General features: G+C 30.7%; 1 long non-coding RNA gene across 1 annotated transcript; it reads right to left on the bottom strand.

Annotated features, from left to right (window-relative positions):
• Nucleotides 1–203: 203 nt before the first annotated feature.
• On the bottom strand, nt 204–1262 carry LOC121132247 (uncharacterized). The gene is made up of 3 exons (XR_005869279.2): nt 852–1262; nt 686–791; nt 204–625 (listed from the first exon to the last, which is right to left on the bottom strand). It is a non-coding gene; the product is annotated as an uncharacterized lncRNA (long non-coding RNA).
• Nucleotides 1263–4680: the final 3418 nt, after the last annotated feature.

Raw genomic sequence — 4680 nt, 5'->3', positions numbered from 1 at the left:
CGATTTCCACAATCCTGAACGAATAATAAAACTAAGAAGTTATATTTCGTTGAAAAAGTGAATCCATGTTGAAGGTACGTTCCAAGTTATTGTTAAAATTATCCATAACTTTTCTCTTTTCACTATTGCAGCTTCTAGCAGTACTATGTATTGTACGTTTAAGGGAAAAATATAAGAAAACTATTAAAACTCTTAATTTTTTTTACAGAAAATGAAGAATTAAAACTATTTCCAATGTTAGTTTTCATTTTTTTAATGCATTTTTCATCATCGATCAACCACAAAGGGAGTTTCCGGGGTTTTGAAGACGTTTCGAGTACAAAACTAACCACCATCATCTTGTGATAGGAGAATGGTTCAAAACAATAGAAGGTCTTCTTAGTATTTTTATAGATGAATTTTGACATAAGTGCTAAATCAATTCGTGACGTTGATCGGCCTCTTCTCCATGACACATTATCACTGGGGCTAAAATAGGCTGTTAAGTCAATCAAATTTAATTCCCATTTAAGCTTCTCCACATATTTTTTATTTTGATATGAGTTGCTGGCACAATGTAGGTCAACGTTAAGGTCTCCTACGAGTAGATTGGTAAATTATAACCTTTACAATTGCTTATAATGGCCTGGAAGAATGGTTGATACTTAACATTAGAACCATAAGGATTAATTATTTCAAGTTTTACCTATTAGTGGATATTAAGATTTTATGCCAGTCACTTGAGTAGGATTTGGTACATGTTGGATCACCAAGAGATTTAGAAACCAAGGACAGAACTCCTCTATTTGATCCTGAGGCGGTAAAAAAATAGTTAAACTTTCTAAGAAGACAGAAGGTGCAATCATCCTTACATGACGAGGATACTTTGGTTTTGATGTCCTGAAGACATTTAACATCTGGATAAAATGATTATAATCTTTTCATTAAAGCATGGTGTGATAAGCAATTCTTGCCCCCTCTCGTATTTAGAGACAGGATCTTTTAAATGCCTATATTCTTTTCGATATTGCTTTTATTAAAACTACTTTTACCTGTAATTTTGTTATTACTCATGAAAGAAGAATTTAAAAAAGACAAAAAAAATCAATAAAAAAAAACACCCATCATACTGTTTTTTGTTGGGACATTAGCAGTGTTTTTTATTTTTAGAGCTGTTATCATTATTCTTTGAGGGAATAATATCAAAAAATATAAAGTAACTACGAGTGCATGTGCTTATGAAAGACAGAGGGCAAAACAGACGATTTATTCGGGAGTTATATGTGGAATTACTGGCTATATCCTTAATTCCTGGCGTATGTCTTTGCTTGATACGGAGTGGGATTGATGTTTTATTTAATTCCTCTCACAGGCACTTGCGGCTAATCTAATCAAACGTCATCACAGCTAAGCTGCTCTTCTTCCCAAACATTCTTCAAATTATCATGGTTACAATACCATTTTCGATTTTTTTGGAATGCGAGAAATCATATTTTCCACAACTCTAATAATTCCCTTTGTACGGATGGCTCACAATAAATAAGTTTTTATACTATTTTGAAATATTTGAATTGATTATGAACGACACTACACTAACTTTGAAACGTAAATATTTCCATATTGCCATTAAAGTTGAACATAATATACCTTTAAGTACAAACTCCAGATATGTACTCGATTAGAGAATGATTGTATATATGTATACTCGTATATGTACATAGTAACATTGGCATTTAACCTGATATAGCAAGTGATGTATGTACAATGTATTGTATATATAAGAAAAAGGATAAGAATCAAATGTAGACCGAGCAATATTCAACGCCCACTCAACAACATATATTAATGTCTATTTAATGGTTTCATTACATAAGCAGAATATCATTCCTTAAAAGGAACAAGGTAGGGAGAAGGAGAAGAGAGGTATGCTGCTCGCTGGGTGTCGACAACAACTACCTCAACGGTAAAAAAATAAATCATAATGAGTACTTCATTATGGATATGAATTTGTAATATAATATTTTCAACACATTAAGGTAATTTTTTAATTAATGAAACTTATTCACTGCTGGTTTAATAGTCTTTGAAATAGATTATTAAAGAAAATCAAGGCTCTCTTTGTTATAATCTGATGTGATACTATAGCACCCCGGAAGTCCACGGCCTTACTACTTGACACATTCGGAGTTCCACGCCAAATGGCAAAAATTTTTGGCCTTGGAGCTCAAACAAAACTTTGGAATCCAGACCGGCCTACTTGAATTTTGTAAGCAAATTACAGTTTTGTGCTTTGTTCACATGCTGCTAGTTGGCATTGTGATTTGTAGGGTTTTTATCATTTTACTAAGGCCTTGTTCTAAGCATTAGCTGTATTCCCGCTTGTTTTGGTATTTTATAGAGGTTTCTTTAATTGGTCAGATGGAGTTGCAGTGATTAAGTATAGTAAATATTATATTATTACATTTATTCCATCTGAACTAGGAATGGTCTTTGAAGCCCATATATACATAGTATATATCCTTCTTTAGAAACGACTGGGCGCGAACATACGCACATTGAGGAGTTGTGAGCGGTGTCCATCGAGCTACGTCGGTTATTTTTTGTAGTTTTATGTCGGCTATTTAATTTTAAGATATTTTTTGAAATTTTTGTTCGACGTTAGGTTAATAATTTGATGGTGAATTAATCGATTTGTTTGTCGAAAATTTATTTGGAACTCGATTGCACCGCTTTTCCAGATTTCTTTCGGAACATATTAGTGTCAAGTAGAAGGGTTTTACTGTATAAACATAATTAAGAAATATTTTTGCTGTACATAATTGCATTAATGAAATAGTCTAATGCAAAAATGGATCTTTTTTTTTAGACTTTAAATTATATTACAAACGTCTTAAACTTTTATCCAGTTCCACTTTGTGAATTTGAATACAAAGTAAATTAATATATAAATTTACAAAAAGGTATTTTTTTATAAGCATGAACTCTGCAGCAAAGGTAAGAATCGGCTTTAGATTTATGAAACTGATAGTTCTATTTAAATTACAGTATTTTTCTTTATTTATTTCGTAATACCCACCTTTTGACATAATTTTATTATGAAACTATAATTCTTGACTATTCTTACAACCCAAGCTATTAAAACTTGCCAAATAAATTAGAGTTTGTTAATGCGTAAATTCGATGTTTTATAATTGAATTGTTATAATAATTATCATGACTAGATATCTCAATGTTGGGATCTCATTAGAGTCTACGCTTAAAATGGGTTGAAATAGACCTTCGTTGGAGAATAGTATTATTTAATTTGTCCGAAGTCCACCCCATCCTCTCTCCATTTTTTGAGTATTTGTACAGAAGATTGATTTCTAATTGACCGTTAATTTGTAATTGGTAATATAAAGAACGAATTTTCTTTTCCTTAGCAGTTGTCATTTTTATTTGATTCCTGAGTAGTGAACATCCTTTCCTAAATAAATTCAATTATATTCAAAAGCATTCATGTGTGCCCATAAAAGACAGTGCGTCACTCCGAGGATTTTCTGTGGAGTTACATTGTTAGTCCTTGTTGGACTAAGAGTAAAATTGGGAACCGACATAGGAGTAATTCTAGCAAATGTCCTTGTTAATATCCTTTCCTCCTTCCTCTCTTGTCACAGGTAATTGCAGATGATCTAATGAAACGTCATGAGCATTATTCTTTCCTTCATTCTAAACATTCTTCCAATTGCCAGGGTTACCATGTTGATTTTCGGTTTTTTTTTTAAAGAATCCCCTTCTAAACTGGATTTTTATCATTGATTATATTCAATACCTGATTGAATATTCGTGTGTACTCTTAAAGGATGGAGAGTAACCTTGAATACCCAAAAAAAACACTTGATTTTCATCACTACTAATATACATTATGTATATTTCATTCCCTAGAAGCGACTGTGAATTGAACTTATGCTCACTGAGTTCAAGATTGTAATTTCTACCGTGTGCGTTGTACACTGTGTTACTTTAATTAATACGTATCATATTTTAAATATGAGTTTTGGAATTCTCAATATGAGCTATTTGATAATTTTTTTACTACAGAACTTCATGGATGAATCAGAAGTAAAGGGTCCATTGCTCATTAAACCAGAAATTGTTAATTTTTTATTTATGATTTTCTAATGTTGCAGAAGTATTGGTAGAAGAAATTGATATTAAATATTATAATGATTTTGTTGAATATTTTGATTTACAGAAAACATTATAATCATACATAATATAAAACACCATGGAACAGTATTTTTGCCCACAGGCTGAAACCCACTTTTGTTAACGTTATTTGGAAAATGACTTATTGATTGCTATATCTTGATTTCAATTAATAAAAAAACACCAAAAAATCGAAAAAATTAAGGACCTTACATGAAAACAAAAATGTTTTTTATTTTTTATTCAAGTATTTTATATCCTACCTGAAATTAAAGAATATACCATATATTTCAATTAAAAAAAAAAGCCTATCAAAATTGTCGTTTTGATTGATTTTTGGTTTATTTCATTTTTCATATTTATTAAGAAATTTAAATATGATATGATAGTTAGGTTGCGTAAATAAAGATGCCAATCATATTGCGGGGAAAAATTGATTCGTTAATTGGTTTATAACTATCAATTATTTTAATTATGATACATCTATAAACTTGTTTTAATCACCCTTATATC

This window comes from Lepeophtheirus salmonis, chromosome 2 (assembly GCF_016086655.4).
Source record: "Lepeophtheirus salmonis chromosome 2, UVic_Lsal_1.4, whole genome shotgun sequence".
NCBI classification, from domain to species: Eukaryota; Metazoa; Arthropoda; class Copepoda; order Siphonostomatoida; family Caligidae; genus Lepeophtheirus; species Lepeophtheirus salmonis.
This window is presented reverse-complemented; position numbering and strand designations above follow the sequence as displayed.